We start from the raw sequence: 13,754 nt of genomic DNA, 5'->3' as shown, positions 1-13,754 counted from the left end.
TAAAGTGGACATACCTCAAGGCGTGAAAAATGAAGTTTCCGAGTACATTACTTTTGTGCCTAAGCCACGTAGCCTTCATATTGTATCGCCTCGAGAGTTGGGTATGGAGGACGTCGACGTCCGAGATAGAAAACCTTATAAAGTAGATGAGTATGGGAACCGAGCGACTATTGAGGCTATTCATCAAACTGTCGTTGAGCCGAGCAGACACACAACTACCTCAGTCACAAAGAGGAAGACTCCTGACGGTGTGGTGACGAAAGTGTTAAAGATGGTCTGCGAATCTAAACATATGAAACCGTGTGATAATCCAGCAGAATCTGTGTCGGAAACAGTTACGGAAACGGACAGCTCTAAGATTATTCACAAGCTTATTAAAAAGGAGCCAAGCAATGGAAAAACGCTTACTTCTGAGACTATTGAGTTTAAACCTAGAACTGCTTCGAGTGTAGATGAAACGTCGTATCCGGAGGCCGTCGTTAGGGAGATATTGCCAGCCTGGCCAAGAAAAGTTGTCCAAGAGCAGGTTGTAGTCGAGCAGACCACAGACGGAAAAGCAATCAGAAAAGTTATTACGAAAATGAAGCAACCTGATGGAACCGTGTTAACGTCCATCGAAACCGAGGAAGATGACCTTCAGGAAACATCAGACCGTAAAGTGACGCTGAGCGAAAAGGTTGTGTTGGATGGAGGCACAATAACTAAAGAGGTCACGAAAAAGGTCAAAGACGAACCGGACGAAACGACAACAGAAGCAATCGAAATTACGCGTTTCATTCCTAGTAAAGCCCTGACAGATGTGTCCTTAAACTCTGTTGGCTATCCTGAGCTGGACTATACTCCGCAAATTCCTGTAAAGGTAGATTCCGCGACAGGTGAAACAATCAGGGAACAGATTGTTAAAAGCGATGGTACCACGGTAGTTACCGAAAAAAGGTTATTTAAAGGTCGCAAAGGCATGATCGAGTGTACAGTGACCACAACGGAGATAGTGCCGAAATTTGCAGTTTTTCTTAAAAAATCAAACCAAGAACCAGTAGAAGTAACTGAGACGATTGCTACTACGGATGATATCAGGATTGATAAACGAGTGATCAAGTATGTGTCTCCAAAGCCTTTAAGAGATGAAGTCAGGATATTGATAACTCTAGAGGTCTCCCCACTTGATGGACATGTTGTGACTAGCGAGCTAGATACTGACCATCTGAAACGACTAGTAGACATTGCCCCGAATCCTGGCCCTGTTCCTCTTCGTTGTCCCGAAGAACCAGCTAAAAATAGCGTCAGCATTGAGACCAAAGTTACGCAAAAGAATGACGTAATTATGCTTGCGTCAGAGATTACCAAACTGGTGCCGCTAACGTATCAGATGACTGACGGCCCCCTGTATGTGCACGAAGAAACTGACGACCGAGATGATCGGCACATTTATAGGACAGAGGTAATCACGCGAAAGGAAAGTCCAACGTATTACAAGTATAAAGCTGACACAAGTGTAACAATCAAGCCTAGAGAAACACAGCTACCAGAAGTAAAATGGAAACCGTCTGAATCCACTATGACATCGATAGATAACTTGGGCCGAAAGGTAGCTACTCGAACTACGTCGACCTTCAAAGCTGACGAAAGTGAAGAAATCGTAACGAGTACGTCAACTTTAATTCCGAAAAGACTGCACGTCGAAGAAAATAAGGCACTCAAAGAGGACACGAAGGTGGAAGATTTGGAGTTTTGTACTGTTACAACAACAATGCGTGAAACACATTTATTAGACGACAAAAAACATCTTAAAGATGTTCTTGTTAAAGAGGTAACTATGAAGCCGAAGGACGCAGCCGTACCTATCGAGGTACACGCCTTAGGATACCCAGAATTACGAGTGCATCAGCCGAGAAACATCTCCGTAGACTCGTATGGACGTACCTCTAGCCCACTGCACGAGAATGTCTATCAGACAACAATTGCGGAGGGTAGTCGAAAAGAAGTTAAGACATTTAAAACGAAACTGTCAGATGGTTCAATTATAATGGAAACAATCACCGAAGAGCAACCAGCCACTCATGAATCTTCTGAGAATGTTGAAGAAGCTGAGCTCGTCGTCGAATTGCCGGAAGGTAAGATCCGTACCACGAAAGCCAAGAAGAAAAAAGTCACTTTCAATGAAGCGATTATAGAGCATGAAATTGAACGCTCCACATTCTCACCGGTGTCGCCTATCATCGAATTTCCCGATGAGACCGGAGAAAAATTCCCTCAACTTCGTATAGTTGACGTATCTCTTCCTACGATTAATGGACCTATCATAGAAGAGATTATTGAAACATCGTCAGAAAAAGATGGTACAACAGTAAAAAGGCAAACCCGGAAATCTAAGAAGAGCACAGGAGAAATTGACGCCATTGTCGAGACAACGAAGCACACACCATCCGATAAAAACTTAGACGAAGATGCACTGACTGTTTCAGAAAGCATTGTCACGCTTTCGCAGGGCACGATAACTAGCAAAACAGTCAGACAAAACAAGGATGATCATGATCATTCCTCTGCGTCCGAGGTTGTCGTAACGACTTCGACATTTCAGCCCAAGTCGCCATTGGTACAGGTTAGTTTTAAATCGTACGGCTATCCTGACCTTGATGTTCGTCAGTTACGGCCGTTGGATCTTCAAGAGGGGAGAGACAAGCCAGTTAGTGAATCTGTTGAAGTTATCTCGCAAAGAGGAAATCGGCTTAACGTAAAGACCATACAAAAGAGCCGAACTCACGATGGCGTTGTAAAAGCTGAAACAACGTTCCAAAGCAAAACGACAGACGCTCCGCTCGCTCCCGGTCATGAAGAAATTAACGAAACTATTCAACTGCTTGATGCAACTGTAAAAAAGCACACGGCGTCCTCAAAGCACGTTAAAGGGGCAAAAATGATCTTTGAAACGCTCGAAAAGACGGAATTTATTCCAAAGTTACCTGCATGTAGCGTCCAACCCTCAACGGTGGATTTCCCTGAGTTGGAAATACCAAAATTTCAATTCCTTGGGACAAAACAACCCCGAGAATGGACGTTACGTACTTCGGAAAAGATTGAGCAGCCAGGTCAAGTCACCGAAATAACAAACACAAAAACAAAAAAGCCTGACGGCATCGTAGAGTCAGTCCGGATTGTTCAGGAGGAAATTCCGATTACGAGCCTGTACCTTTCACAGCGATATAAACTTGTGGATAAAACCGGTGGACTGCAGGAGAAAACTATTGAAATGCCTGTCGGTAAAGTTTCGAAAACGCGCATAATTAACAAAACTGTCCTACCTGACAAAGACGTTAAGATATCTACTTTAGAATTCATGATCTTTGAGCCTAAGCCCGAATTCTATAAATTTTCACCTCGGGAGCTTCATTTGCCTGACTTTGAGATCTCTTTAACTAAGCCTGTCAAACTTGATACTTCAGGGCTCCCGCTTGAAGAGATAACTGAGGTGAGAAGGACTAAGACAAAAGATAAGGACATAACGACTCACAAGCAAACCAAAAAGACAAGGCGTCTTGATGGAGTATACCTTGTTGAATGTGAGACAGTGGAATTTATTCCCGCTAGTTACGATGCAGCCGAAACATTCTATGAGCGTATTGTTACAGAAGAGCTAGACGCAGGACGAGTTCAATTAACGAAACAGACGAAGCAGGAAGCGCCGAAACGCGATGACTCCATGGAAACGATGCATACTATCGAATATGTCGAAGCCAATATAGCTAAATCAGCTGTGCTAAAATCCATTTCAAAAGATTTAAGACCTATTGGGGTAATTATTGAAGAACTACCGGACGAAGACGAGGAGATCACAACTCAAGAGATTATCCTATCTCCTGAGTTACAATCTGAACGTTCTACAATAACCACGTTTCGTTCCCAAGGGAATATTGCTCAGGTTAGCGATATAAAAGAACAACGACCTTTTAAAGCGGATCAAAAAGACGGAAAAACAATAACCGTAAAAAAGACAATACTTCCTGAAGGAGTATTGGAAACAACAAATGAATACAAATGCAGTAAGGTTGCTGGCAAAGGGTACTTGCACGAACAAAAGATAGTAACGACCTTCGAGCCTACCGTACAGGGTTTTAGCATTCAAAAGACTAGAATACTTCCTGAAGACGATGATATAAGGATTAAAACAGGGTATCCGTTACAGAGCGCGATTACTGAAGAAATTGTTGAAATGACTCAGGAAAAGCGTACTTCAGATACTGCACGCATTACTGTCACAAAAAAGAAAACACTTCACCCTAAAGGTTCAATCAAAGCAGTAACAAATATTGAAGAGATGAGTCAACTTAAACAGCCTACTACCGTTATCTGCGGTGACCTGCACTGTACTGATGTAACGTTTGAGCGAATTGTTAAGAGCCCGGCTGGCCTTCTGACTGAGAAAAAACGCACTACAGAAACTCCACTGCACTACACTACAGAAAAAGGCCCAGAAGAATCGCACGTTACTGAAACCACAGTAGACATAAGCTTCAAGCCTGCTCCTACAGCAAATGACATAACTTTGTCTTCTTTAGGGTACCCTGAGCTTAAGATCAGGTCAGCGGCGCTAGTCGAAACGGACAGCGAGGGAAAGCCAAAAGAAGAACTTGAGGAAACCTTTAGAGAAACCACTGATATTGGCAGTACCAGTAAACAAGTTACCATCAAGAAAAGGCAGACCGGATCAGGGGTTTTGGAGGCCGAGATCCGCTCGTTTGAGAAACGCCTGTCAGCGGATGTTAGTGAATTAACCCCTAAGAACGAAACAATTCATAGGCATACAACCGTGGAAGGTGGTCAGCTAGAGGAAACACTTGATACCGAGTCGAGTAGAAAGGCCACTGACTATTTTAGCGTTACAATGACCGATAAATTTCATGCCGAAGTTGTCGATCTAGGTCTATTGGGTCGACCGGATTTGCAACGCCACAAACCAATCCCAATCTCTTATACCCACTCACACAGAACGCCGCAACCAGTTGAGATCAGTGCTGAAGAAATGGGTGCTTTTGCAGATGGCACGTTGGATAGAGCTTCTAAAAAACCGATTACTAAGCCAGACGGTTTAGTTACTAGTGAAACAAAAATCCAGACGCTATCAAAGATCCCCGATGGCTTCTATGGAAAACGGGAAACAGAATTTTCAAAAATGTTGCAACAAATCTATGCAGGTCTTCCCGAAGGCCCACGAAATGAACGTTTGATGTCAGTTGAAGAAATAACTTTATTACAAGGAGTGTTTACGAAGGAAAAGAGTATAAAGAAGGTTTCAAAGCCGGATGGCACTTCCAATTACACTCTAGTTGAAATGAGCGTCGTTAAACCCAGGCATCAAGGAGTAGATTTTACGTGTATGTCTACCGGTTCTTTTGATTTCAACATTAAACAGCTAATGCCTGTAAGAACGTCCTCCTTCTATTCGCCCGGAGAAGAAGTCACCGAGGAACACGAGGAGTTTGTCACCACCGAATACGGAAAGCGAAAGGTTCTGACCCGCAAAACGCTCGAATCTCAGGGCACTATAAAGTGTGTTAAAGAGACTACCGACGAAATGACGCATCCACTTGCTGAAATTTTATTTAAGGAAAACGTAACACCTACAAATATCGTTGAAAATATCACCATTGATAGTGGGAGAATCTCTAAAAAGACCACATTCGAGCATCAGGCCCTGCCGGATGGTAGTGTGGAGGATAAAACTGTTATTATTACACGATTTAAACCTAAGCCACAAAGACACGGCACAAAACTTATACCACTAGAGGAGCTGAGCGAAGTGCTTGAGTTGGGACCTTTACCACTGGATCATCGCGGTCAGCCTATTCACAATGTAATAGAAGAAAAGACAAAATCAGTAATATTGCCAGGAGGAGAAACCATAACCCTGGTAGATCGTGAGGTTAGAGATGATAACGAGTTCCGTAAAATTACCGAAAGAATTCACCGTACAGGAAAGAAAATAGCGAAAGTCTCGGATGACTTAACTGAAATAATTGAAGAGACAACAAGACTGGATTTCGCTAAAATCAAAAACAGAATTACAAAGAGAAAACCTAAGACAGATGAATCAGCTATAAAAGATATCATAGTAATTAACTCCATATTCACTCCAAATAAACCGATGTCAAATATTGATGTTGCATCACGTGGTTTTCCTGAACTATCGGTTGATGAAAGCCGTCCAAGCTGGACCTCGTTATCTAACGTACCCACCCATGACGTTACTGTTGAAAGTACTGCGCTAGTTGTCGACAAGATGAACACGGTTAAGAAAGTTCATGCAATTACAACTAAAAAAATAACTGGCGAGACTGAACAACTTATTGAAATATCTGAGCCATTGGATAAAAATGTGCTGACAACTCAAGATGAGTCGATCTTTGTGAGTGAGCAAGTTATTCAATTTAAAGGAGGAAAAATTGCAAAAACTACTAAAATAGAAGCGCGGCCCGACACTACAGGCGCCAAAAAAGTCTTCGTCGAAATAACAAAGTTCACGCCAGATGACAGTGCGTATCCTATCGACTTAGAGGCCTTCGGATATCCAGAACTAATTGTAAGAAGTCCTACATTAGTAGACAACCGGGGTGAAGTGGAAGAGTCCACTATTATATATAGAAGCAAAACAGGCAAGCCTACAAAGAAACATACTGCTCTCGTCCGAACATCCGAGGGCACCATAGAATGCGTTGTGGAGACTTCTGAACCATTGCGTCAAGAGTACCGACTGACAGATCTAAAGGACTATTGCGAAGATATACCTAGTACACCACGTATTGGAGACTTGTCCAATATTATAAAACGATATATCAACCAAGAAGAAATGCCTTTCTTTAAAAAATCTTCGGTTATCATTCCAAGAACGACGGAACTGACTCCCATTGTTGAGCCAGAGGAACTGTCATCAGTTCAATGGGTTGTTGAAGAGACTGCTTCCGGTGTAAAGAAGAAGAAAAAGACCGACATCATACGCCAAAAACTTCGCGGGTTACAATCTGAAGTCATTGAGTATACCATACTCGAATGTAAAGAAACAAGCCTATCCCCTCAACACTATATTGTTCCGTCATTCGAGCAACCTCAATATATGATTGCAAAAACAGTCACAGAATACACTGGACCCGTAAACGAGCCAATTCGTAGGGTAACTTCTGTTGTGAAACACCCGAGAGGAAACGTCGAGACTCTTACAACCGAAGAAATTATTCCACATACGCCGAGCGATATGGAAACGGTATCAGACGGAATCTATTACTTCCCTAGCGGAACGGTTACGAAGAAGAAGAAGAAAAGGTCAACTCAACCGGAAGAAGTTGGCAGTCTTCAAACTGAAGTATCTGTCTTCACACCCCGTGACCCATGCGAACACTTTCTAGACTTAAGCTCGGTTGGCTATCCTGAATTGGACGTCCTCAGGGACGTTACTGTAGATCAGAAACAGCTTAAAGAAGACCTCATTGTCACTAGCACGCAAATATTTGTGGACAATAATGGTAATCCTGTTGAGAGAACTGCACGAACTATTCTGAGACCCTCGGGCGTTGTTGAACAGTACGCTACACTTCAACAAATTTCTATAGAGAACTACAAGTACAGTATGGGAATAAGGCCTGTCAAAGATCATATTGAAGGACTGCCCCTTGAAGAAAATAAGGGTCCTTTAAAGCCTCTTGTTTGTTCTTTTGAAGATGCATCCGAAGAGGCGATTCCAATAGCAGACTCGTATGTGAAACCTAAACAACATTTAGACAAATCTATTGCTAAAGTTTCAGAGACTGTGCACCCATTTTCCGAAACTAAAGACACACTCTCTGATTTAATCACAAAACACACGATGACGTCTGACTCAACCATTTCTGAGCAAACAGTTTTCAAGCCCAAAACAAGCGCAGCTCTTACGCTGGCCCGCGAAATTACACCGTTCCCGACTTCCGTATCCACAGATGATCCTGCTTATGTTGTCGTTCGAAAGGAAGAAATTATGGTGGATAATAAGAAACCGAACTTGGAAACAATAACAGTTTCTAAGTCTCCGTCAGGGATATTTAGGCCGATTGTGGAGATTGTCGATATACCGGATGGGAAAATGCCAAAAATGGCTGATACAAAGCAGATTTACGATAATGAAACCACCTTGCAGGAGCCTATTCAAATTCCTGATGAGTTAAAAGCTGTTCCTGTTGTTGAAAAAACATCATGCCCGATTATCACAAAAAAATTCGCTAAACCGAGACGAAATAAACCGGACGGATCTTCTGATGTGGCTGAGCTCGGATGGATTATATTTGAACCACGAACATCTACCCTTACTGAAGTGCCTCGCCAAATCGGACCCGACATACCCTCGGAAGACGACTACGATGAATCCGTAGTTGAAGTTCCCGAAAAAGTAATCGTTACCGGAGCAAAGACGAAAGTAAAGAAGACAAAAACACTACGAAAGCCATTAGGACATACGGCGCATATGTTAGAACTGAGGGAGGTAGAAAGTGGTAACCAAGAACTAGAAAAGTATGAAACAACCTCGGAAGAGAAATTTGATGTAGGCCCAGCTCAAGTAACAAAAAAGAATATAAAGAGCGAGACACCTTCACTTCTTGAGGATCTCACTATTAAGACCATAGCACCTGAGGCAAAATCAAGAACTGCCACACGAAGTATCATTGTAGAATCTTTGGCCTATCCCGAACTAGATACTACTCCGCGGCTGTCTTTGACAGATAATGCATTGCCTAAAGAAAAGATCACATGTGTTGAGGAGAAGCCTTCTCTGGAAAAAACTAGTTCGCGGTTTGAAATTCCTAAATTCTTGGAAGATGCACCCGAGAGATTAGAGGACACTTTAAGCGGTTTAATAAAGACGAAAAGGGCAACAATTAAAGAGCCTTCTCCAAGCAAGCCAGACAAATTAGTTAAGTTAAAGGTAATACGCTTCGAGCCGAAAGGGGTAGACGGAACTGACTGGCCCATAGACATAAGCCCTATACATAAGATTCCCGATATTAATTTACAAGAATGTGCTGTCTTCGAGAGGACTGAAAGAATCACTGATTTGAAGGGTAAGCCTATTGCAAAGAAAACCAAGATTCTCCAAAGGCCTTCTGGCCTTATTGAACAGACTACTGAGATAGAAGAGGTCGAAAAGTTACCAGAAAAAACAGACATACCTGAAACAACAATCATATCAGAAAAAACCATCGATGTTGGACCAGCACAAATCACGAAAAAAAAGCTGGCGCTGCAACAAAAATCCGTGGATAGAGATTCCAAGGATATGGAAATTGAGGTTGTTGTGCTAACTCCAAAGAAAGGCATACAAAAACAAAAAATTGATGTGTCTTCACTGGGCTACCCTGAACTGGATGTACTGCAGCTCATTACGCTAGAGTCGGAACCCTCAACTGAACATAATGTTGTAATTGAGATCAGTAAAACATTTGCGGACTCAACAGGTAGCCCAAGACAGAAGACAGTCAAGTTGACAAGGAAACCCTCTGGCATTGTGGAGCAGATCGTTACCAAGCGTACCATATCAACCGAGTCTTGCAGAACAATTGTCGAAAATGTATCCTCGCAGATTTGTCAAAAAGACACAATCCTTAAAGTTCCACAAATTGAAATTTCTAAAGAACTGGAAACTATAGCAGAAGAAATACAAGAAACGTTTAGTACTATCATAGAGAAAAAAGCAGTTAAACCCAAGAAGTCGATGCCGGCCAGTCCAGATCTGTTGGTCGAAGTGGAACTGGTTACCTTCGAACCAAAGAGCTTCCATCTTCCATACTGGCCCAAAGACTTAAGTCCAATAGACCAAATACACAATGTGGATACAAACGAAGATATTGTAATTGAAAAAACCGAAGAGATTGTCGATATCAATAGCAAGCTTATGGAAAAAAAGACTAAAACGTTAAGAAAGCCATCAGGGATTGTTGAACAAATATCTGAGGTATACGAACGCGAAAGGCCTCGGAAAAGATCAGACTCGTTCGAGTGTATAATTATGTCCGAAGAAACTATCGATCTTGGTCTAGCAAACCTTAGTAAACAGAAAATGAGACCAAAGCAAAAGTGTACGCCGGAAAGCGTGTTTGACCTGCCTATTGAAGTAGTGACACTCACACCTAAAGAAGAACATTCACAACGAACCATTGACGTAACGTCGCTTGGTTATCCCCAGTTGGACGTGCTTCCAAGGATTACGATCAAGACCAAGCCCTCTCTACGAGATGATATTGTTATTGAGACACACGAAATTTTTGTTAACAAGAACGGAGAGACAAAAAAACGGACTATAACGGCAAAGAGAAGACCGTCGGGGGTAGTCGAACGAACAGTTAAAGAGCAAGCTATACCAAGATATGTATATGAAATATCAACTGGAAGGATGCCCAGGAAAAGACTATCGTTTGACTCCAAAGGAATTTTTGAGGCTAAGAGCTTCCCCGGAAAAGCGGACGTTCCTGATACGCAAGCACTTGAGTCCAAGGTTTCCGAAACATATATCACGGACATCGACGTCAAGCACGAAATTCTTGAAGGGCTTGTCATTCCAGAAGACAACACGGAGGGCGTAAAAATCTGTGACATACTAAAAGACGTTCCGGAGCAAGTTAAAGAAACTCCAGTCGCTATTGTCAGACAAAAAGAGGCTAGAATAAGGAAGATTACCCAACTTGGTAAAAAAAGGCTGGTTCAAGTTATGTCAATAACTTTCGAACCTAAGAAGTTGGATTATCGAATGAGTGATTTGCCAAAGGAGATATTAATCGACGAAGAAGTTCAAGAAATTCCCACAGAGACAATAGTGGCAGGGCAGATCGAGAAAATTGTAGATGTTCGAGGAAGACCAATGGTAAAAAAGACTACAGTGTTCCGTAGGCCTTCTGGCATTATTGAGCAGATAACTGAAATTGAGGAGGTCGAAAAACTGCCAGAACAAAAGGATATGCTTGAAACAACTACTTTATCTGAGCAGACCATTGATCTCGGACCAGCGCGGTTAACAAAGAAAAAGCTGATTCCGAAGCGAAAGCCTTGGAATATAGATACAACGGACCTAGAAATCGAAGCCGTTGTCCTTATTCCGAAGAAGGGAATAAAACCGCACGAAATCAATGTATCTTCACTTGGCTATCCTGAGCTAGATATATTGCCTTCTATCACAATCGAATGTCAGCCTTCGATTAGGGAAGATATCGTTTTCGAAACCAGTAAAATCTTCGTAGACTCAAGGGGCAAACCAATACAGAAAACGGTCGTGACTACCAGAAAACCCTCTGGAATTTTTAAACAGATCATCGCCGAACGTTCTATGTCTGTCCAGTCTTACAGAATGGCTATTGACAGTGTAGTTCCCGAACAAGATTACTTGAGCCAGCTCAGCCTAAAAGAGCCTCAAAGAAAAGTTATTAGAAAACCAGAACATCTTAAAATGCCTCCAGAGCTTGAACAGTTGCCAATGAGCGTCCAGGAAACATCCAAGGCAACTATAAAGACCAAAAGGGTCAAACCTAGAGAACGTAAGGCGCCAGTTGAGGACAGTTTATTAGAACTTTCCATGGTGATCATTGAGCCTAAAACGTACAATCCTGTAGATTTGCCTAAAGCAATCATTCCTCTGTCCCAGCTGTCAGAATTTGATAAAGATCATGCGGTTATTGTCGAGCAGCTTGAAGAAATTGTGGACAGTCACGGTAAACCTGTGGCCAAGCGTACGAAAACTATTTATAGACCTTCTGGTATAATTGAACAGGTTGGTGAAGTAAAAGAAGTAGAGAAACATTTCATGAGGCCAGAAGAACCAGAAAGCGTGGTTTTATCCGAAAAAATATTTGACCTTGGGACTGGCAAAATTGTTAAAAAGAAATTGAAGCCCATAAAAAGACGATCTTTTACCGAAACAGACAATGTCCTAATAGAGGTAACGACGTTTATACCCAAACATGACGCGCCGAAAAGAAATGTCGATATTACCTCCATAGGATACCCTGAACTCGATGTGCTTCCCAAAATCACTATCAACTCTAAGCCCTCAAGCTCAGAAGACATTTTCGTAGAGCGAAGTGAAATTTTAGTTAATCTACAAGGTGAGCCAATAAAGAGAACCCTCAGAACGATCAAAAAACCCTCCGGTATCATCAAACAAACACTCACAGAAGTCGAAATGCTAAGTCAGACGTACGAATTATTAGCTAGAGACCTCCTAGCAAAAAGCACGTACAGCCTAGGACAACCTGGCGAATTCCATACTTGCGAGGAGCTCCTGGGCGCCCCTGTAGAGAAGGAAGAGACGCCAACGGCAGTAATAGCAAAAAAAACTGTAACAGTCAAGAAGCCAACAGGCAGAGGTAATCAAGAGATCACTGTAGTAGAACTTATTACTTTCACACCGAAAACCGTTGATATCGGTCGATTAGTTGAAGATATTCAACCCCTGTCCTTACGAGCTGAAATTGATATGGACCAGCCGATTGTAACAGAAAATGCTGAACAAATTGTTGATATTAGAGGAAAAAATAAGGTGAAGAAAACTAAAACCCTTCGAAAACCCTCGGGAGTTATAGAACAGCTTACAGAGATCAAGACGCTCGTCCAGAAGCCACGTGAAGAGCCACAAAATATTGACAATATTATCATGTCTGAGGAGACCATTGACATTGGCTCCTCAAAGCTTACCAGGAAAATATTGAAACCTAAAGCTGAGCTTTCTCACGATGATCTTACTGTTCAAATCTTAACGTTCTCGTCAAAAGAGGTTGTTGCGCCTAGAGACATCAAGGCTTTGTCTCTAGGTTATCCGGATCTAAATATTATTCCAGTTGTGACTTTGAAATCGGAGGTCTCACCCGGTGAGGACATAGTTGTCGAGAAGAGCGAAATCTTCGTTGACTTGAACGGTGTTCCAAAGAAGAAGGTGACAAAAACCACAAGCAGACCGTGTGGAACTATTGAACAGTTGATCACTGAACAAAGAATTTCTTTTGAGACCTATGTTGCCTTGGGAGAAGGATCATCAGAAATAGTGGAAAAAACGTTCGAAACAGAGCAACTGCGGCCAGAGCAAATTGCTATAGAGGAAAGGGATACGGAAAATGCGGCTCCTCTTGAACGACGCCAAAACGACGAAGAAATACCTGAGCAAATAGAGAAAACATATGAGGGGGAAAAACGTATCAAAGCTTTTAAGTTTAAAATGATTACATCAGAAGGCAATATGGAAGTGGTTGATCTTCAAATTGTTACCTTTGAACCTAAAAGTCCTCATGTTAGGAAGCTGCCGGACGAGCTTTTGCCCTTACCAAAATACACTGACGTAGACATGAACAAAGTAATTGTCGTAGAACAGGCTGAAGAGGTGACAGATAAAAGTGGTAAGCATATGCTTAAGAAAATAAGTACTGTCCACAAGCCATCGGGATGTATCGAGCAGGTCACCGAACTGAGAAAGTCTGACAGACGGATCGAAAATTTAGATCATTTCAAATCAGCTGAAGTTGTAGAAACAATCGATTTCGACCTAGCAACGATCACAAGAACTAAACGAAAAGGATCGTTAACCGATGACATTGAAGCATCAACTATTGAAGTGGTAACTTTTACACCAAAAAGGGGAATCTCAGATACAGCAATCGATGTATCGTCGCTTGGTTATCCTGAGCTTGATGTTTTCAATCGGGTCACCCTTGAGTTTATTTCTTCCTCAGATGTCGTACTTCAAACAAGCGAACTAT

The 13,754-nt window shown here is 42.1% G+C and overlaps 1 protein-coding gene across 15 annotated transcripts in view; it reads left to right on the top strand.

The window, feature by feature from the left end:
- Positions 1-13,754, top strand: part of LOC111254245 (uncharacterized) — a 143,383-nt gene that overhangs the window by 86,657 nt on the left and 42,972 nt on the right. The window lies entirely within an intron of this gene.

This window comes from Varroa destructor, unplaced genomic scaffold (assembly GCF_002443255.2).
Source record: "Varroa destructor unplaced genomic scaffold, Vdes_3.0 BEIS01000007.1, whole genome shotgun sequence".
NCBI lineage: Eukaryota > Metazoa > Arthropoda > Arachnida > Mesostigmata > Varroidae > Varroa > Varroa destructor.
This window is presented reverse-complemented; position numbering and strand designations above follow the sequence as displayed.